The sequence below is a fragment of the Xenopus laevis genome, chromosome 1S, assembly GCF_017654675.1.
Source record: "Xenopus laevis strain J_2021 chromosome 1S, Xenopus_laevis_v10.1, whole genome shotgun sequence".
NCBI lineage: Eukaryota > Metazoa > Chordata > Amphibia > Anura > Pipidae > Xenopus > Xenopus laevis.
Window position 1 is genome coordinate 116,927,775 of NC_054372.1, and position 23,079 is coordinate 116,950,853.

Below are 23,079 nucleotides of genomic sequence, written 5' to 3' on the forward strand. Positions count from 1 at the left end.
GACAGCTCTGAACTGGTGTGTATGGAGCAGGCTAACTCTCAGAGCACCCTGGGAGGCTCTAATACGGGTGGGGGAGTGCAAAGAAAAATAGGCAGGTCTTGGTTATAGGGGATTAATTTATTAAAAAAGGTGGATAGAGTAATCTGCTGTAAGGACCCTTCATGCCGAACAGTCTGCTGCTTGACTGATGCTGGAGTTGGCATGTGGTGGAATGAGTGGACACATTATTGTGAGGAGCTGGGGAAGACCCAGCGGTCTTGGTACACATAGGTACCAATAAAAAGTTAGAGGAGGTGGTGAAGTCCTCAAGAACGATTTTGAAAAACTCGGTGTAAAGTTGAGGGTGAGGACTTCCAAGGTAATTTTCTCAGAGATATTACTTGTGCCACGAGCAACATAAAGAAGACAGCGGTTGCTTATGGAGATTAATGCATGGCTAAAAGACTGGTGTAGGGGGGAGGGTTTTGGAGAACTGGGATTGCTGCAGAGGTGAAGTCTAACCCCAAAAAGTTTATTGAGTATATTAATAGTAAAAAAATGGGGGTTGAGAGTGTTGCTATTTTAAATAATGGTAACAGTATGGTTGTAACATACAGAAAAAGCAAATGTGCTAAATCAGTTCTTTTCTTCAGTGTATACAATAGAGGAGTCAGAGTTCCCAGGCTCACTTCATAGCTGCACTGAAGGCTCAGCTCAATCTAGTCAGTGGCTGACTCAGGATATGATTTACAAAGCTTTAATAAAAATGAATGTAAACAAGGCAAGAGGGCCTGATGGCATACACCACAGTTTCTAAGAGAGCTTAGTTCAGTTTTAGACCGGCCCTTATTTCTGATTTTCTCAAATAGTTTTCATCTGGCATGGTACCTATGGATTGGAAAAAAGCTGATGTCATTCTAATATTTAAAAAGGGAATATGATATCAGCCTGACAAGTGTCAGACTGGGACACCAGGGGCCCACCAAAAGACCTTAGATCAGGGGGCCCACTCTCAGTACTATTATAATTCCTCTCCTCACGCAACCTCTATTCTGCTAGTCTCTGTTCTTTACATGCTATAATCTATTATTCAATCTATTTAGGGGCAAATTCACTAAAGCCGAAGCACGTAACGCTAGCGCAAATTTGCCAGTGTGACGTAATTTCGTTACTTGGCCAATTTACTAATGGGCGCTGGCGTAAATTCGCTAGCGAAGTGGACCTACTATAGCGCTACTTCGCACCCTTACGCCAGGTGAAGTTGCGATATGGCGAAGGGACGTAACTACGCTAATTCACTAACTTGCGCATTTTACTGAACGTTACCTCTTGCGCCAGACTTGCCTTCGCCACCTTAGACCAGGCGAAGTGCAATAGAGTAGATTGGTATTGCTTTAACAAAAGTTGAAATTTTTTCTAAATCCCAAAAAAAGCTGGCATCTTTTTCTTTTTTAAGGGTGATAGGCTGAAAAAGATCGTAAAATTTTTTTGGGGGTACCCTCCTTCCCCCCTACATTTCCTAACATATGGCACCTAAACTATACAGTGGGCACATGTATAGGGCAAAATAACAACTCTATTTTATTTTATGAAGCTTTTCCCTTGTGTAGTGTAATGTATTTGCTGCTACATATACGTCCATTCAACTTTAACTTTAATATGCCAAATGTTTTGAAGCAGGAGGGCCCAATGGGAGTTTTCCTGGTTTCCTGTGGGCCAGTCAGACACTGCCTGGCAATTATAGGCCAGTAAATTTGACATCTGTGGTGGGCAAATTATTTGAAGGCTTTTTAAGGCATCATTTTCAAAATGTTGTCCTAGTGAATGGCATTATGAGCAGCAATCAGCATGGCTTTATGAAGGATAGGTCATGTCAGACAAATCTGATTGCTTCTTATGATGAGGTAAGTAAGATGCTGGACAGTGGGAGAGCAAATTACTGATTTCTAACTTAAGGTCTGTTGGGCTTAATGAAATCATTTGCACTTGGATAGGGAACTGGTTACAGAGGGTGGTTGTTAATGGTACATTCTCTGCTTGAAATAAGGTTCTAAGTGGGGTCCCTCAGGGCTAGGTATTGGGTTCACTTATATTTAACTTGTTCACAAAACACAAAACTATCCAGGCCAATTAATTCCATTCAGGATGCGGCATCCTTGCAACAGAATTTTGACTGGGAAGCTAAGTGGCAAACGAGATTCAATGTTGATTAATGTTAAGTCATGCACCTGGGATGTAAAAATATCCAAGCCACTTATACCATTAATGGGACTGCACTAGGCAAATCCATTATGGAAAAGGACCTTGGAGTCCTTGTAGATGATAAACTTGGCTGTAGCAAGCAATGCCAGTCAGCAGCATCAAGGGCAAATAAGGTCTTGAGCTGTATTAAAAGGGTAATTGATTGACAGGATTGACTGGAGTAGGGGGTTATTCTTCTTGTAAAGTTTTGGTCTCCAGTGCTCAAACAGGACATTATTTAATTAGAGAGGGTACAGAGAAGGGCAACTAGGCTGGTAAAAGGTATTGAAAATCTTTGCTATGACAAAGACTAACAAATTGGTGTTGTTCACACTGGAGAAGAGGCGCTTAAGGGGTGATACGATAACCATGTGTACATATATAAGGGGATCATATAATAATCTCTCTAATGCTTTATTTACCAGTAGGTCTTTCCATCTGACATGAGGTCACCCATTGTGATTAGAAGAAAGGAGGTTCCATATAAATATTCAGAAGGGTTTTTTTACAGTAAGAGCTGTGAAGATGTGGAATCAGTCTTAAAGGCTGATATATTAGATAGCTTTAAGAAGAGGTTGGATGGCTTTTAGCAAAGGAGGGAATACAGGGTTATGGGAAATAGCTCATAGTACAAGTTAATCCAGGGACTAGTCCGTTACCATTTTGGAGTCAGGAAGTATTTTTTTCCGCCTCTGAGGCAAATTGGAGAGGCTTCCGATAGAGATTTTTGCCTTCCTCTGGATCAATACATTTCTGAGTGGGTAACAGTAGGGTGGACTATAATTTCATCCTTTTTCCAAGCATCAACAGACGTGGGGAGTGATTTAATTCTGTAAATTTATGGAGATTTTTATGGATCTGTACCCCTAAGTATTTCAAGCTAGAGCATCATTGCAGGCCTAAAACAGGGACAGAAGGGATATCTTGGGTCAACTGGGAATGAATTAATTTACCACATTTAGTTTTGAAATCAGAGTATTTAGTATGTTTATTTATCAAATTCAGAGCTGCACTGAAAGAAGCAGTGGAGTCTTCTATAAACAATAGTGTTGTCAGCATATATTGCTATTTTATCAGTGAGATTACTGAGATGCAAGCCACATACAAGGGTTCTTTTTAAGAAGAGAGGCTAAAGTTTCCATAGCCAAGGCAAATAATAGAGGCTGTACTGCCATACAGAGGCTCTTGTAGGCTGCAGGTCCATATTTGCTTATGTTGCTCTCCAGCTTTTTTTTTTTTTTACATTTCAGTGTTGCTCACGGGTAAAAAAAGTTGGGGACCTTTGGTCTATAGTATGCAGTAGTTCTTATTTTACCCAAAAACACCATTATACTGGACAAGGCTTATCTGTTATGTGCTATGTAACCTGTGCCTTTTCTCCTTTTTCCACCTTGAATGGCTACCCAAGGCTACATAGCAGCTTGTTTATATAAACTATAGTAGTCTTTCTAAAGCAAACACACAGCTTTTACCAGTGCATTCTAAAAGTATATTATATGTTAATTACTTAAAAATGCTTTTTTTTTTTGTTACTGTTCCTTTAATTATACTAATGCATTTTCCATGTTGATTGAAATAAGTTAAGTACACAACATACAAGGCATTTCATCAATGCCAAAGCTCAGCAATTTTAAAACTATATGAAAACTAAGTCTGCTTTTGGGAACAAACCACTACTGGTTCCTAGCCACTACTAGATAGGAAACTGGCGCACAACCCTATTGGCCATCCAAGCCTATGACTACCAACATGAATGAGAATACTGTTCAAGTTTGGGTCTAAATGTATAACTAAGGCAATGTCGTTGTGGCTTTTTATTTTATTTGTAATAGAAACTGCAAACATTCATTAAACCTCAAAATTAATCAAATGACCAATATTAAAACAATAAGGTTTTTTTTTGTTTTTATCAGACTATAAAGTATAAGGTAATAGAATTAGCATGTATAAAAAATTTGAAACAACTTTACCAGTTCAAAAATATAAACCACATCCTTTGGTAATTCTAAAACAAAATCATAAAATGTAACATTTTGTTGTAGAACAAAGTTGAACTACATAATCCAAAAACAATTGGAAAGCCTAAAACAACTGATATATTAATTGAACCTGGCATATAGCTGTAGAATAGCTGTTAAATACTATCCAAAATTAACTAAAGTATTGTTCTTAGAAACAAAATTGCTTCTGCCAAATACTCCTTCATAGAAACTCTTAAATGATGTATAAATGCATATGATGCACTTAAATGATGCATAATAGTTTAGCTGGACTTTACACTAGTGAACTAGGTACACATTGGCTTTATTCTTAAAGGGGTGGTTCACCTTTCAGTTAACTTTTAGTATTTTACAGGATGGCCAATTCTAAGCAACTTTTCAATTGGTCTTCATTATTTATAGTCTTTAAATTATTTGCCTTTTTCTTCTGACTCTTTCCAGCTTTCAAATGGGGGGCACTGACCCCATCTGAAACAAATGCTTTGTAAGGCTACAAATCTATTGTTATTGGTACTTTTTATTACTCGTCTTTCTTTTCAGGCCCTCTTCTTTTCATATTCCAGTCTCTTATCCAAATCAGTGCATAGTTGTTAGGGTAATTTGGACCCTAGCCACCAGATTGCTTAAATAGCAATCTGGGGAGTTGTTGAATAAAGAGCTAAATAACTCAAAAACCACAAATACTAAAAAATTTAAAAAAATTGCAGATTGTCTCAAAATATAACTTTTTACATCATACTAAAAGTTAACTCAAAGGTAAACAACCCCTTTAAAGCAGTATAATACTTTATTATGACTATTATCTTTTTATTGCAATTTAAAGTTATCATGAGTCGGAATAGATAAAAGCAAATAGGTTTGGCGATTCCATCTCTGACTCCAGATATCGCGTGTCGAACACATCCGTGTAGCCCTACCCTAAAAAGTTGTGCAAATCTGGAAACCGTCTGTTTAAAAGATAAGCTCGCAGAAGTGCAGATAGATGTTTAGAAAACACAGGGAAATACGACAAAGCTGTCTCCATTTTCTTCCCCAACCCTCTTTAACCGCATCCTAATTGTCTCTTAAGCTGGCCATAGACGCAAAGATCCGATCGTACGAATCGTGGATTCGTACGATTTTCGGACCGTGTGTGGAGAGTCCCGACATTTTTCGTCCGGCGGAGATCGGTCGTTTGGTCGATCGGACAGGTTAGAAAATTTCTGTCGCCTGCCGATAATATCTCTGCGTGTATTGCCGATCGTACGATTTTCAGAGGGAGACTGTCACTAGTGTTGGCAGACATAAGTATCGTACGATTGCTTTCAGGGGCAGAACATTGGGTGATCTGTTCTTATTTGATCGGAATCGTAAAGACTTTGATCTGAATGGTTAGTGGAGGGTCGGGAGATGGGAAAGTCCGATCGTACGTTGATTCGTAGGATCGGATCTTTGCGTCTATGGCCAGCTTTAAGCTCCCCATAGACGCGACGATTCTTCTTGCCGAACGATCGATTTTAGGGAAGTCCGACCGATCCTTCTAAATTATCGTGCGGTTAGTGGGATTCAAACGATCGTACATCTTATGATTTTTCGGCCGACATCTGTCAGGAAATTGATCGGGCAGGTCAAAAAATCTTTGTCGGTCCTAGTGCAATCTACCTATGTTTGCAGGGCCAAGCAGGCAGCTCCCCTTTGTTTTCCTGCCAAATTGGTCTTTTTAGTTGATGGTAAAATTCGTACTATCGTACGATCGTTCTCAGAAGATCGTGGTCTCACGATCAGGATCTGATCTTTTAAAAATATCAACATCTATGGCCAGCTTAACCATTCTGCTAGTTTATCTGACTGTAACAGCATTAACCCCTTGCTGTTGCTGGCAGTGTATAAGTTTCCAGATCTACGTACAAGCAAACAATGTTCCTTGCTAGATATCATACATGAACTCCCCCGAGCGCGTTTCCCCATCTGTATTCAATCGTCGCGCCTCAGAGGACTATTACACACTCTGGGGAGTTCCTGGCGCAGTACTTATCTAGCAAACATCAGTGCCAGCGGACAGCACGTACTGGAACTGGGATAATGCCGTCTGCTTGAAACACAAGCCGATACCTTCCTGGAAGATATGGATGTAAATGTGGGGGCCAGGCCATGTGGTACCCACAGTCTCTACGCCCATCAGGCTGCGGCAGTGCACGTCACCATAGAAACGGGGAATAGGCCTAAAGGTTGGCTAAACCGCATTGCACGCAGATCTTACATTGGCAGCCCGCCCATCTTCGCTCCCTACGTCACATTTAGTAATGGCCAATAGGCGACGGCGTTCCACCCCGGAACTGAAAGTGCGAGAGGCAGTGGGAGTACCCGGGACGCTTTGACAGTGACACAAACAGAGAGCTGTTGCTGTAGCAGGATATATTGGGGGCCCTGAGTATCCTCAGCTCTGGGAAGGAAGGGGCCGGAGGTTTGGAAAGTGTTTGCAGTGCGAGAGTGAATGCCACACCCCCTCCGGTACAGTAGAAGAGTACGCTGGAGTACTTCCCGTATTGAGTTGAGGGGCACACGCACCAACAAGAGTAGACATAGAGATACTTAACACAACTAAGTGGACGCTAAGGAATTGGAATAGACTACCAGCTGTGTTGGAATATTTACGCGAGGCGACAGAGAGACTCCCAGCCGGAGGGGTATGAGCGATTGCAAAGTCTGCTGCTAGGGCTCCAGATCAAAATCTCTTCCTAAAAGTGTCTCGCACTTGGAAAGGGAAGTGTAGCCCGTGTCCAATGCCCGCTAATTGGAGGAACGTCCTGCAAAACTTGTCCACGGTGAGTAAGCTTCTTCCATTGCTGGCGAACAGCCTTCATGCGTTTTCTATAGAGGGGGAAGCCCTTTACTATCATTGCAAGTAGCAACCAATGACACATTCGCTTTCTTCCTTTATTTACGTGTCAATCAATGTTGGTACGTTTTATCTCTTAAAGGGGCTTAATTTTGTTGTATCAGCATTTTTTGTTTGTACATGGCTGCAAGTAAATGTATATATTGTAAGGATATCACTGGCAGGTCAGTGACCTTTATTATCTGTAGGGAACTTGTGACCCACCAGCTGCTGTGGATTTACACTTTCATTCATAGCTCAGGGCTAGCACAAGATGCTGGGGTTTGAAGTCATCATCTATGCTGTATTGATTTGCATTAGTCCAAATCTTTGCAATCAAACATATCTGCAAATACTGTTTGAAAACAATTTTGCAGGCTATTTTTTTGTTGATGTTAAATGGGCCCCAAACCAGCTTTTGACTTAATGAGAGAAAATGTAATACTAATCATCTTTCCAATATATATTGATTGCACATTTTCAATGTTTTCAAAGTTACTTGAAAATGTGCTGCAACTTGAAAGCAGTATTTCTGTATCCTTTTCCTGTTTCGTAGTTCAGACTCTTGAAACAGTGTAGCAGAAGTCTGTGCTCCTTCAGGTCTGATAAACAAACTGAGAATGACTATGAAGTCGTACGGATCCTGCATTTAAAGGAGAAGTAAAGGCTTTGTACACTTGTTAGGCATCCCCAAGTGATTGTATTGACTTACCTGAAACCCCCGGCAGGTGCTCCTATCAGCAGAAAACTGCACCGGCCTGGGGCTATACCAGTGAGCACCACAGAGTGATCATCTTTCTCTGTTCTTTGCGCGGCTGCGCAGTAGAATAGAAAGCTGAACTTTAACTAAAAAGTTGTCTATTTCATTCAACTGCGCATGCGTTTGCCCCGGGAAATTTAAAGAAAGAAGACGCCGGATCAGGAATGCTCCATGGTGCTCTCTGGAGTAACCCCGGGCCGGTGCAGTTTTCTGCTAATAAGAGCACTGGCCCCTGGGTTTCAGGTAAGTCAATACAATCACTTGGGGGTGCCTAACATTTGGCACCCCCAAGTGTACGAAGCCTTTCCTTCTCCTTTAACAGCAGTTTACATTTTTAAGTAACTGTAAAGCCATTTGAAGATAATTTTTCATTGGAAAGCTGCTGAGAATTAAATCTTGTTTTATTAGTTTTTGGGTGCTTGAGACACACACGAAGCTGATTGCATGCATTATTGCTAACCACTGTTTGGTTCTCTAATTGCTGTTCAGTGTTTCAAAGTGAACTTTTTATTTTATCTTAATATTTACTGTTTGCTTGTATAATTATGTATCAATTTCACTGGGTAAAAGTGAGACATGAATTGTCATTGACATACCATTATGTTCCCATGCAATAGTAATAAAAAAAAAAAAGGGAAGAGAGATACTGTTTCAATTCCAGATGTAGTTAAAAATAACTGCAAAACCATTGGGAAAAAAATATATAGAGGAAAGAAGTTTATATTACAATTACTTTTATTAGGAAAACATTTGTATTTCTGGATTTACATCTCCTTTAAGGTCAGTTAAAATAAATCTGATCAAAACATTGGATGAAGTGAACAGAGATCACACACAGCCCAATGTCTCAGTAAAGTAAATACCTCCTGATGTGGTTTCTCATCAGTTCATCTATGGAAACAGATTGTGAAAGCAGTTAAAATCATTTCACCAATTATGCCTGTTGATTTAATTTTTTGCATCAAGAGAACTTAGACTTTCATTCTTAGCTTTTGTGTATCTGTTTATTTCATTCACCCTAAGTGGATCTACTTTGAATTGACTTCGTGCCATGCTCCATTTTCTTTGTATTTTCTGTTTCCGTTCCATAAAATTGTATATTCTCTTCTTTTTGCTTAATGTATTTGAATGAAAAGGAATTGCATTTCTTACCTTATTTACTTAAAAGGGAAAGTGCTCTAGTGATTAATATCTAATGCACAGCCTTTGATTGCATTTTGTTTTTTTACATTTATACCGATTATACACACAGCCCAGATGCCCATTATGGATATTCTACATGTCACATATTCTTTCATTTTAATTGGCCAAAGATAGCATTTTGTTTGCCTGGTTGTATAGGTTTATGTTGTGCAGTCAGAACTACCATTTCCTGCTTCTTTTTATGAATGCATCATGTTATGAATGCATCATGGGCAGAGACATGCAAATCACTCCTTTGTGTCCCTCTCGCCAACTATGCATCCAGAACCGCTGGTTTATAGCACACATACAGCTTAATGGTTCAATGCAAATCACTCCTTTGTGTCCCTTTGGCCAACTATGTATCCAGAAAAGCTGGTTTATAGCACAGATACAGCCTAATGTATCTGTGCTATAAACCAGCGGTTCTGAACCATTAGGCTGTATCTGTTCTATAAACCAGCGGTTCTGGATGCATAGTTGGCCAAAGGCACACAAAGGAGTGATTTGCATGTCTCCGCCCATGATGCCTTATGGGAGAAACTCTCATTGTTGGTATCTAGGCAGTGCTGTGTGTATGGCATTAGACAAGTAAATACCCTCTGATTCAAGAAGGCATCACTTTACATATAATTGCTAGCTAAGGGCTTTTTGGCTCCTTTCAGCCCTTCTCACCATAACCAGATTTGGTTCCCCATTTTAAAATGGAATGCGGTGCATGACCCAAAAATTCTTCTTTAAGATGAATAAAGATGTTTCATTTTGTGGTTTCTCTTTGTGCTTATAATACCAGTTTCTGTATTGTTTGCCTTATCAGCAACTTTGCTTGTTTCTTGCTATAAATTTGTTTGAAATCATGACCCCACCTTTTATTTGAAATAGTATGTAAGGGATTCTGCAGTTAATTTATTGGAATGTTCAAGTCTTCAGAGTTGATTTATTTTTGGACTATGCAAATACTCATAAAAAAGTTTTTTTTTTTCTTTCAGTATGAACTTGTGAGTTCTACTACATATAAATACATCTACTCTTGCACAGAATATTAAATAGGAGCATTTGTTTTTCTTTAAAGGAGAAGGAAAGGCATCCTGCATTTGAGGGTGCCAAATGTTAGGCACCCCCAAGTGATTGTATTGTCTTATCTGAAACCCCGAGCCAGTGCTCCTATCAGCAGAAAAGTGCACCAGCCTGGGGTTATAACAGTGAGCACCACGGAGCGATCCTCTTCCAGCTTCTTCTTGCTTTAAATTTCCTGTGGCAAACACATGTGCAATTGAACAAAATAGCCGACTTTTTAGTTAAATTTCGGCTTTTCGTTCTACCGAGTATGCACAGCCGTGCAAAGAAAGCAGAAGATGGAAGAAAAGCGTTCAGTGCTGCTCACTGGTATAACCCCGGCCGGTGCAGATTTCTGCTGATAGGAGCACTGGCCAGGGGTTTTGGGTAAGTCAATACAATCACTTGGGGATGCCTAAGTGATGGTTCTTCTAAATAACTACACTGTGTGAAAGCTCTATAAATCTATACCTTTCTTAATATCTTCACTCCGCTTTAATCCTAGTTGTGCACTTGTCCTTTAAGAAATTATTTTCTCTTACATAGAAAAAAGGTTAATGCTATGCATTGGGTGTTGTGTAAATGGGGCAGATGCACACATTCTAGTGTCCTATGATGGTCGCACCCTTAGACAGCTATAATTAATTCACTTATTTAAGTACTAGTTTATGTAGTAATAAAATGTTGTGCATTTAAAAAAACAAATATAAATGCATTTTATACAGATTGCTGTTTAATGGTAATAAAAAGTTTGCTGTTTCTTCAATCCTGCTGAACATATTTTTTTTCTTTGCTAAACTATGGCACAATAAAGGCTAACTTTATTGTGAAGATCTCTGCCAGTATAGCCATTGGTAGGAAAGAAGCAGGAAACAATATGCTAAAGCCCCAAGCATAACATTTTGGATTGAAAAGCAGTTGCTCAGACTTAATTAGGGTCTCATCCAAAAAAGGTTAAGAAACACTGGGCTAGTGTATTGAGAGGGAAATCTGGCAGTGTGAAGTTTGTCCTGCAGAGAACTGCTTCTCACAGAACATTTTTCTTTTTAAGCTAGTACTAACTTGCACATACCCTACATTACATATAATTCTCTCTTTTGTTTGGGATGTAAACCATTTTTTTTGTTTTGTTCTACAAAAGCATTGTTTGTGGATTCAAATCTAGATCACTATAATTTGATGTTTTGTTTCCACAATATTTTATTGCAGATATTTTTAAGAAAATAACAAAATGTGTTGGCGATCATTACTTGTGCTTTTAGTTCATGTCAATGATATTTCGCTTTTACAGCATTTATTTATATATATATATATATATATATCTCCCACAATATGTTTTATTCTATGCATTGTTATTTTCCGAACCCTTGTAATCTATAACCTGGGAGGAAGTTAAATGGCTTGGAATATTTTTGGTAGTTTTTGACTGTACCTCCTGGCTGATACTGGTCCGCTTTGAGATTATACTGAAAAACAAAAACACAAGTATCTCTTTGCAAAGGAGGATAGCGCCTGCTTCAACTCAAGAAAAGCATAAACATTTTGTTTTATTTGCACCTACCCCACTCCCAGTATTTAGCTGTAGTTTTTGATTCTGTATGTATGGTCAAAAAATCATGACTTTGGTAACTATACATACAGCTTGTTACTTTGTAGGAGCTTTGTCTGGGACCATATTGTGAAATAAAGAAAAGGAATTCACTGGCACACATGGGTAATGCTAGCAGGGTAAACCCTTGCTGGTTTATTATATTCTTTTGTCAGCACTGTGGTGTATTTCTCTGTGGGAAATGATGTGGTTTTGGCTAGCAGGTTCTAGACTGAACCAATTTACACAGATTTCCCACTCATTTTACTGTTTTAATGCAGACCGGACCGTCTGTTTACTTCTCTTACATAGGAATCCAAAAAAAGTAGCTGCACTACTATTAAAAATTAAAGAGACACTAACATAAAATAAGCATGTCATTGCATTTGTCTGTGATTGCCTGAGCTTAAACCAGCAATAGGGTTTAAAAATAACCTGGTATTTCTGCAAATCTCTCAAATAGTTTTTTAAACAAGTATAAATGGCCTGGTTCTGTAAAAATCTAATAATAATTATGCTATCCTTTTACAGCAGTGACAATTGTATACGATTTTCCATAACCATAATCAATAATAAACCGTTATTGTTAAACAGCAAGTCCTCTGGGCTTTGGGGAATTGTTATACAGCAACAGCTGGGAAGCCATTGGCTGGAGGCCCATGCCCTAAATGGAGCCCTTTTATTGAGTGGTGACTGAGCAGCTTCTGTGTACTTTCTTGTCCTCACTTGGCCTGTAGTACACCTTTATCCACTGTTCCAGATACTGAATTAGCATTTGAAGTTGATCTCTGTTTGGTAGCAAAGCTTTAAATACTGCCCTAAGTCCCCTTCCTTGTATAGCAGAATAATGTGTAAATTAATTTCATTTAACATTTGATCTCTTTTTCCATTATAACTGTCTTGAATAAGTGCTAGGGCTTTACGAGTGTTTCAGCAAGAGATCGGACTGATATGTAGCATCTTGAAATAATAGATCTCTTTCTATTTATGGATGATAAAAGAACTGTGCAGTTGTAACAATTTAGAATTTTTTTAAAAAAAAAAAACATCTGGTAATGTTTGCTGCAAATCTAAAGCTGTTGAAGTTATTTTTATTAATAGATTAGCGTTCATCACCATTTCTTTTGAGTTGTTTGGTTTGTTGTTCCTTTTCTGCCTGATAACAGATAACATTACCAACGCTCAATGTAGTAATGCTTGGAAGAAGGAAGTATCGGGGGGGGGGGGGTGTTGTGGTTTGGGTTGTGACGCAATTGTTTTTTTTGGGTTTTTTTTTGCAGAGAGAACACTTGTTTACTAAAACCTGCCTCTTGTCTGACACTGCCAGGGCTGGAACTGCTTCTTGAAATGAAAAAAAGCTCCTTTGCAGGCTCATCTCTTCTAGCTTTAAATTAGACAATCTACCATTCACAGTTTCATAGAGCTAAAACCTGTTCATTGACCAAGTCTACTATTTTCAATCTATGCAATTCAATGGTTAATTTTTAGTTTAAGCATATATTCTAATTACGTAATCTAGAATTTTTGTCTCTGTAAAACAGTGGGCTACCCTCAATATCCTTTTTCTTTTTTCCTTCATTAACATATCTCGGTATTCTAGCAGTCTATGGGAATGCAGAGCTCTGATGTTGTTTACCTGTGCAAGCTTTCTTCTCTGTTTATCAATAATGCTTTTTTCTGACATCTTGTAGTGCGGTTGCATTGGCACTCGGTTTTGATGCTCTCACTCATATACTACATACAAATACCCAAAAAGGAAAGGGGTGTTTCTTATTTACAATGAGCCATCTCCTTATATTGTACAGGTATGGAACCTGTTATCCAGATTGCTTGGAACCTGGCGTTTTCCGGATAACTGATCTTTCTGTAATTTGGATCTTCATATGTTGTCTACTAGAAAATCCTACAAACATTAAATAAACCCAATAGGCTGGTTCTGCTCCCAATAGGTATTCATTATATCCTAGTTTGGATCATGTACAATGTTCTGTTTTATTATTACAGAGAGAAAGGAAATCATTTTTAAAAATTTGGATTATTTGATTCTAATAGAGTCTGTGGGAGATGGCCTTTCCGTTATTCAGAGCTTTTTGGATAATGGGTTTTCCGGATAACGAATCCCATACCTGTACTTTATTTTGCCTTGAAGGGGATGTTCAACTTTTGCAATATTCTACCAAAGTAGGTAGAACTTGCAAAACAATAACCTTCTCAAATGCATTAATGTGTCAAAAGTTTTATTAATAATTAGTTTGCTATAACCTAAATGCAGATCCAGAGATTGGCAGCAGGTAAGAAGCCTTTGTAATGCTTTTTGTTATGCATGCTGTATTAGCACTCATTCACCAGCATAGCATTGATCATTTTGACTTTAGAGACCATACTGTCCTTGCAGAAATTCTTACCTGCTGCCGATCTCTGCATTAACATGGTGGAGAAAGAAGTCCTAAGCGTGGAGCAATGGTTAATAAAATTCAGTTAATTCAACTTGACCTAAATTAAATGGTATGAACACATGACTGTGTACCAAGCACACCTGCTTGCAGGGAGAACTAAGAAGCACTGATATAATCTTCCAGACATTTGCACTTTTCATAAAAACCTTCCAATCCTCCTGTGCTGAGGGATCTCTATAGATATCATTAGTAATGTGCAGGTTGCCCCAAAACCCATGGGTTTAACACTGGTTGGGCAGGTTCAGGTTGAAATTTGGGGTTAGGGTTGGGTGAGGGTCAGACTCTGGGGAAGTACTGTTCTCCACTGTTTCCAAACATTCTGTATCTTGGAACCAGAGGTGCGTACAATAGTATACAGAGAAGATGCCTGTGCAGATCCTGCAATGCAACGTTTTGTAGGTTAGGGTTGGGTTCAGGTTGAGTTTTTCCTGACTCGCATCACTAATAATCAAATCTTCTCTAATTGTTTTGTCTTTTGATTACTTCGGGTTCTCTTGAGTCCTATGTTAAACTAGTGAGGCTTAGAAAGTACATGAATTATCAGCGTTCAAATTGGAATTTTTGCCCAACGACTCTCAAATTTGAATTATATTTTTAAAAATTTGAATTTTTGTTGTTAACTGAGCACAAAAAAACCTGTAAACCTTGAATGTAAAACTTCAGCATCTAAAAGCTTATTCATGTAGAATTTGCATTTTTTGAGCTTGCAAACTCACAAATGTAAGTTTTTTTGAACTTAGAAAATCACAAATTCAAGGTTTTTGTTTCCCCCCCACTGTTTATTCAATCAATGTTTTTATATTCAGATTTTTAAATAAATGAGCAAACATTTGATTTTTTTAAGTTTTGAGTTCATTCAAAATAGTAAAAACTTTAAAACCTCACAAATTAGATTTTTGATAAATAAGCCCATAAGTGATGTGTTAACATGATGCTTTGATGTGTTAAATGTGTTAGATGATTTGTTAAAATAATTTAATCCAGTGATAAGCACTTGCTTGGTTGATTGGCACATTAAATTAACCTGTATAATTAAGGGTACCTCAAGTTTCCAAAAATTGTGTTTTCCCTTTTTTGTCATTTAGAATCTTAAAGGAGAACTAAAGCTTAACTAAAGAAGTACATTATTTTTTTAGCTTCTATACCAGCCTAAGACAACCACAGCCATTTAGCAGTAAAGATCTGTGTCTCTAAAGATGCCCCAGTAGCTCCCCATCATCTTTTCTGCAGATTCCCTGCACATGCTCTGTGCAGCAGCCTGTTACTCAGCTTCGAGGCTGACTCAAAATATACAGTACAGATATGGGGGTATGTAATTTAAAATTGCAAGCTTTACTAAAAATTTTGTTTTTGCAAATGTTTAGTGCTGCTCGCAATTAAAAAATATTTGTGGTGAATATTCCAAGATTGTGACCCCCTGAAGTACTGGATCATTGCTGCTATTGAGAAGATGGAACTTTAGGCTGGTACAATAGTTTTAGTATATAAAATATGGCATTTTTAGCCACATTCATTTTTTGGGTTTAGTTCTTCTTTAAGGAAAAAAAGAAGGGATATCCTTAACCAGCACACCATTGTTTCTGTTTGAATAAAGGCTGTTACAGTACTGGAAAAGCATGATGTCATTATGGGTGTGGTGAATTGTTTTAGAAAGAAGGGAACCTTGTTTAGAAGCAAATTAAATGTCTCAGACAGATGGTGTTTATAAATGAAAGTATCAAAGAAGTAGGTGTTGTTTTCAAATTAAGAGTGGCAAGTGATTAAATATACCTATGTATACTTATGTGCATAGGTACACATAATTAAACATGTAATGCACAATAGCCTTACAGATAATGTAACTGTATATATATGACTCACTGAGATTTGTGTAGTCTAAAAAAATAATGTACCCACTGTTATAAAATATGAGGATATTATAAGTCACCTCAGAATTCTATGACTTATATAAAATTAATTCTAATATCCTCATATTTGACAATAGGGGTACTCTATCTCCTGGTCCAGCAAAGTGCCTTTTTACCTGCTTGGACCTGCTACTTAATGTGATCTGCAATTTCTTTATTCTCCGCAAACCTTCTGCCCACCATGATATTGTAAGGCCCGAGGGCCCCGAGGTAGTAAGGACCAAGGAGGAGGTAACAAAGTCCGAGTTCGCAGTACAGAAGGAGTAGGCAGTAGAATAGTCGTAATCAGGCAGTAGAATCAGTTCAGGCAGACGAGGTTCAAAGACGAGAGTTCAGGCAAGGTCGGTACACAAGATAAACAACGATAAACACACCCAGGAATCAGCAAGCGAAAACCTATAATTGGGCATTGAGGAGAGTCTGAAGCTGCTTTAAATAGGCCTGGGTTTGGCGCCAATTTGGACGCGCTGACGTCATGACGCCGACGCACTGACGCCAGCGCACATTCTGACGCCGGCGTCCGTTCCGACGCCGGCGACCAATCCGAGGGCAAAAAGACGCTGATGTCATAGTGCTGCGACCAGCAGGATCCAGGAGGCCGCCATCTTGGACGCCATCTTGGCCGCCATTTTGGAGAAGACAATCGGTTTCCATTACAGATATGAGAAGTGACATCATCATAGACAGGATGTTGTCATCACCACATCAACTTGAAAATTGGGCAAAGTTTGAATGAAATTGAAGAAAAAGGAGTAAATAAGTAAATTTATCTTATATTGAGACCTGAGTACTTCCGACTTCTTAAGTTCTACCCATAAACTGCTTCAGGACCATTGACTGCATTTTAATACCTCTAAAAACATAATTAAAAGTTTACACAATAGGAAAGGAAGAGGGGGTGGGGGTAACCTTTCATTTATTGGCAAGCATTCATTTAAAAAAAAATTCAAATTCCATGTCTTAATTTACAGAAAGAAAACTGAACTTCTCAGACCATGAGTTGAAGGAACCTACTGTAGATCCTTCGCGAAAGGCAATTTTATCATATACACTGGGTCAGGCTCTGCTGGGGTTTGATTCTGGGACCGCCTGGTTACTGGCTTCTCACCCTAACCACTTGGCCAGGAGAGCAGCCAGGAAGTTCTCGTTTGCTCTTCTGCTGGGTGTCCAGTTTACCCATTGCACCTGAGCATCCTTATTGGTGGGTTAGGGTCAGCCAATCAGGGCTGGCCCTGTCCTATATAAGGCAAGCTCTACTCACCACCAGTACCTGAGCATTGGCCTAACTTGAGTACTGTGAAATACAATTCAGCGAGCACTCACCAGGAACTCAAATCTCCCATTTAGAAGTTAAGTGCACGTCATTGTGTCCACTCCAACCGAATTTGAATATCCACACACACTGTAGCAGACTGTCTGCTACATTGCGTGTGGATAACTTGAGTATTGTGGCACTGTCCTGGCTCTTGTTCCCTGCTCTTGCCCCATCTGCTCCTTGTCTTGCCTTGTGTAGTTTCTATCCTGTCCCTGCTCCAGCTTTGTCTGACCTGCCCTTTTTTGCTGTAGTCTAGTCCTGTTCCAATCATGTCTTGCACCATCCTTTTCTCTCCCATCTCTATGACCGAACCCTCCTGTCCTGCTATGCTTAGTCCAGTCCCTATGTCTGCACTGTCATGTCCTGCTCTGCCTAGTCCTGTCTCTACGCCCGCACCGTCTTGTCCTGTCTCTATGCCCTCATCACCCTGTTCCTGTCCGCACAGCATCAGCCCCTGCCTTAATGGAGAAGGAAACCCAGTCGGCGCATAAACCCTCCCCCCCTCCCGTGTGTTGCCCACCCTGCCTCCTCCCCCCTGGCCTACCTGTCCCGCTGGGCAAATGCCCCTAACTTGTTACTTACCCTTCTGCGCAGGTCCAGTCCACGGAGTTCACAGGCACCATCTTCTTCCACGTGATCTTCTTCCTGCTTTAAAGGCGTTTTGGCGCATGCGCAGTAGGAGCATTTCGCTGGTACGGATCTACTGCGCATGCGCCAAAAGTCACAAAGTTTTTCGATTTCACTTTGTGACTTTTGGCGCATGCGCAGTAGATCGTACCGGCGAAATGCTCCTACTGCGCATGCGCCGGTCAAAGCAGGAAGAAGATCACTTGGAAGAAGATGGCGTCGGTGAACTCCGTGGACTAGGTTTCCTTCTCCTTTAAAGACTCACCTTTTCTACCTCTGCCTCCTCAGTGCCCTACCTATCCCTGGCACACTGATAGCCTCTTTATTCAATAATTGTAAACATACTTTGTAAATAAGACTGAGATTGAATGGTAAATTTGAACTTTCGAAATAAAATGTTGGTTATAACTCACAAATTCGAATTTTAATTCTCCAACTCAAATTTGAATTAGAATGGGAGATTTATCAAAACCTCGACCCTGGAAACTGTTCTAATTTGAATATTCGCCACCTAAAACCTGCCGAGTTCATGTACAAGTTAATGGCTTGGACCATTTGAGTATGTTAATTGCCTTTCTGAAAATTAACAACTCCATTTGAATTTGATTTGAATTTTTGGAGCATTCATATTTGATCGGACATTAGAGTTTCTTCATAAATAACCTCCCATTCTAGTTGTGAGTAACATTCAAATGTATTGCTTAAAAAAATTCATATAACTTTGAAATTCGACCTTTGATATATCTGCCACTAGGTGTGCATTATATTATATTTAATTGCTTTCCCTTAGTTACCATTGATCACAAAAGCTACAAGAAGACGAATATCTTCCCGAGTTGAGTGATTTTGGTTTGAAAGTTTTCTAATATCAGAATCAAAATAAGAAAAATAAATGCATTGACACAACATAGTTCTCATGACTAGGTCTGTAACCAGTGTAAAAAAAAAAAAGCAATAGCGGGAACTGAATTCACAAAAAATTGTGAAGAGGGAGTGATTCGGTTGTAATTTGTATGTGTTATTTAAATCAGCCTATCTTTGCTCACTAACTTTCATTCTCAACCTTAACTTTGATTTTCAACTACCTACCGGTATATTAAAGAGAAACTCCACCAAAACATAACTTAAGCTTTTTGAAAAGTAAACATAATTTCAAGCAACTTTGCAATATACATCAATTAAAAAATATGTAGTCTTTTCATGATTTTTAATGGTTCTGACAGTTCCCTAAGCCTAGCCCCTGCTCTTCTGCTGATCTATCTGAATACTTTGCTGAGCTGACTACTGTTACTTTGTATCAAGAGCCAGCTGTCCTCAGCCTGCATCCTCCAAACCCCACAATTCCCTGCACATGTGATTTCAATAAGGAATCGAACATCATAGTGCAATGCATTGTGGGTTATGTAGTTCCTGCATGTTGTCTGTAAGCTGTGGAGAAGTTGTTACAATTTTTAACATCAGTGTTTTAGTTCCCTGCCAGGATTTCAAATGATGCCGAAAGAGAAGAACTGTTAAACAGCTGGATTGCAGCATAGAAAATGGCATTTATTCATACTTTTTGAAGAAACCTGTGATGGTTATATTAGGGGTTTCTTGTGTTATGTGGGCCTCTTTTTCAAATTTTGGTTTGAAGGACAGCGTTCCCCTTTAAGTAGTTCTTAGATAGATATTTATATCAAAAGTAATTACTGAAATCCCAATTTTGCTTACTTTTCTAGCCATCTTACATTTTATCGTTGTAGGTTGTGAAAAAAAGTATAATTTTGTAAAAAAGTTTTGCTTGCTGTGGCATTCATAATCTTAATTTGGCTGTGATTTAATAGCACTTTTTGTGTGGCCATGAGACTTTTTGTCCTAATAGAATTCCTTAAAGCAGAAGGAAAGGCTACAATTAAGTAAGCTTTATTAGAAAGGTCTATATAAATACATCAGTAAACCCTCAAAGTAATGCTGCTCTTAGTCCTCTGTCAAAGGAAATATAGCATTTCTTTCTTTCTATTGTGTATACATAGGCTTCTGTATCAGACTTCTTGTTTTCATCTTAAGGGCAGGGGCACATGGGCAGATTCAGGGAGACGTTGTTGCCTGGCGACTAATTGCCTCTTCTGCGGGACGTCAATCTCCCCGAACTGCCTTCCGCCTGCTATAATGAAATAATGCCTGTGCCAATGCACTCGCGGTGCATGGATTTCCAAAGTCGCCCAAAGTTTGTTGTATAGTATTACTCATACCTCCCAACTGTCCCGTTTTCAGCAGGACAGTCCCTCTATTGACAGCTCAACCCGCAGTCATGGGTTTGTACTGGAAAGTCCTGATTTCCTCTGTGCTGAACAGCAAAAAATAGATACAATGTTTCTAACTTAATTGGTTTTGGCAGAGAGCCCAGAATAGCCACGAGGTTCAGACAAGATACTTTGTAACAATTTTGAGATAAGCAAATAAGTAATTGTAACCATATAAGATTACAGGTCCCTTGAGAGAAGTTAGACTCACAGCTTAAAGGGCAATTCACCTTCATTAACTGTAATAATTGGATTTTACAATTATTATACAATTTTTTGCAATTTTTTTGTCCCTCTTTTTATTCTATTCTATTTTTATCTAAAGTACAGGTATGAGATCTGTTATGTGGATACTTGTTATCCAGAAAACTCCGAAATACAGAAAGGCGGTCTCCTATAGACTCCATTTTATAAAAATAATCCACATTTTCAAATTTTCTCTGTAATAATAAAACAGTACCTTGTACTTGATCCCAACTGATATAATTAATCCTTATTGTAATCAAAACCAGCCTATTGGGTTTATTTATTGTTTACATGATTTTGTAGTAGACTAAAGATACAACGATCCAAATTACAGAGATCCGTTATCCGAAAAACCCCAGGTCTGTTGTGATATTTATTGGAAAGTTGCTTAGTATTGTATGGTAATGTAAAGACAATATGTAATTTTTGGTTTTGTATCCCCAAAAAGCCCGTTAGTGACAGACCCAGTCACATTCAAACAATTTCTTCGAGTGTTTGTCTTTAACTACAGTGTATAAGCAAAGGAGACGTATTTTGTATACTTGAAGGGTGTGTTTTTCAAATGGCAAAAGAGTCATTTTGACCTGTTTATGGTGTTAGGAAGGCAAGGACTGTAGTGATTATGCTTCTGCAGAAGCAAAGATAAGAAGAAAATAACCACTATAACCACTAGCTGCTGGATACAGAGTGGACATTAGCTAACCCCTCTGCTTGTGTGAGGCACCCACAGAGTATTTTGTTTAGTGTGCCTTTGCAAAGGTCTCTAAGTTATTATATAAGTGTTTATTTTTAGTATTTCCTCAGCTGCATATTTGCTGTAAAATTGAAAATGTTCTTTCCATAGTAAAACCAAATAATACATTTTTTGTATTTTTTTTTTTTGCAGTATAATGCTCTAATAACCAGGTTGGTTTATCTGCTTCTGTGCTCAATTAAAAACATACAGGGAACAAGTATTGCTGCTAGTGGAGCATTTATCCAATTTACAGCATATGTACACCCACCTTGTTCTCTTATTTGACACTGGCCAGCATGTACAACTGCACATTATGCCATGTTTCTCACACCTGCAGACAGTTTTGATGTCCTCCAATATATATATTTTTTTCAAAGTAACAGTAACACCAAAAAATGAAAGTGCTTTAAAGTGATGAAAATATAATGTACTGTTGTCCTGCATTGGTAAAACTGAGCTGTTTGCTTCAGAAACACTCTTATAGTTCATATAAATGGAAAACCGAACCTGGTTAGGGTGAGAAGGACTGAAAGGAAGGACTGAAAGGAGCCAAAAAGCCCCTCACAACAATTACATGCAAAGTACTTTTCTCATGTCATACAAACAGTACTGCCTAGATACCAAACATTAGAATTTTAATTCTCCCTTAAGACATCATGGGTGGAGTAATTCAAATCACTCCTTTATGTCCCTTTGGCCAACTATGCATCCAGAACTGCTGGTTTATAGTTTACTATGGTTAAATCTGCACTTCATAAATGGAAAAGTTTTCCTATATCACTATTAGGCCGAATTCACGCAGTCAAATGTTAATCTTACCCCTCGCTGTATACTTATTCCAAACATTACCTGTAGACCCTCCTAAGGGCTTCCTCAAGGCACTTCAAAAAATATGCTCGAAATTTATTTGGAAGGATAAACCCCCTGATTTGCTCACAATGTAGCAATTTGACATAGAACAAAAGGGGGTCTGGGAATTCCTGATTTCACTTCCAAGCTCCACGGCTGAGCCAACTAGTTAAATGGCATGTTGATCCCAACTATTCACAATTGTCAAATAAAGAACAAAGCACTATTCCTGAAATTCCATTGCACAACATGCTTTGGCTTTCTCCAAGGGCTCGACCCCCAATATTGAACCCCATTATAGCACATTCCCTTTGGGTTTGGGAACACTGTAAAAGACCGCTGGGGCTCATATCCGAACACATCCCTGCTATTAGCCTATTCGGCAACCCTTCCTTCCCACCGGGTTCTATACCAAGAACAGGTACAATGGCTCATATTTGGTGGAGCTGCCCAAGGTCAGGCGCCTTTGGTACAGGGTATATGCTATGTACTGGGAAGTATAAGCAATTATGTGATATATGGCGTCCTTCGCAAGTATATTCTCAACTAGAGGAGCTCTGTTTGAAAACCAATAGATAGCAGAACACACTGCCAAATGTTTTACAGAAACTGACAGTATTATGAGAGGAAGATTTTACCCCCTTTTATTTTTTCCGTTATCTAGTTATGGTTTACTTTTTTATATAGTTTTGTTATTCTTCTGTATTTTCTTAATTTTCTACTTATTTTTGATATCAGGATTTGAATACATACAAGTATGATTGTAATAGAAAAAAAATGTTTTTGTTTTAGCTTTCAACAGTCTGTATTTTGCATTACCAGCTTTATCTTTTGGATTTTACTAAATCTTACTAAATCTTAACAGATGGGGCGTGAGTAGTATCTTGTTCTGTAGGAATGGAAGGGTATAAATTAAGTTTTGGGATAAAAAACCAAAAATCTTCCCAATAGGGACTTAGTCTCTCTGTATTAATTCATCAGTACAATGAAACATAAGC

At 38.7% G+C, this 23,079-nt stretch overlaps 1 protein-coding gene across 1 annotated transcript in view; it reads left to right on the plus strand.

The window, feature by feature from the left end:
• The first annotated feature begins 6,530 nt into the window (after positions 1-6,530).
• The window catches only part of jak2.S (Janus kinase 2 (a protein tyrosine kinase) S homeolog), a 98,153-nt gene continuing 81,604 nt past the window's right edge, over positions 6,531-23,079 (plus strand). Inside the window, exon 1 of the mRNA XM_041580125.1 lies at positions 6,531-7,024. The gene's annotated coding sequence lies outside the window, so the exon portion shown is untranslated. The remainder of the gene's footprint in view (positions 7,025-23,079) is intronic.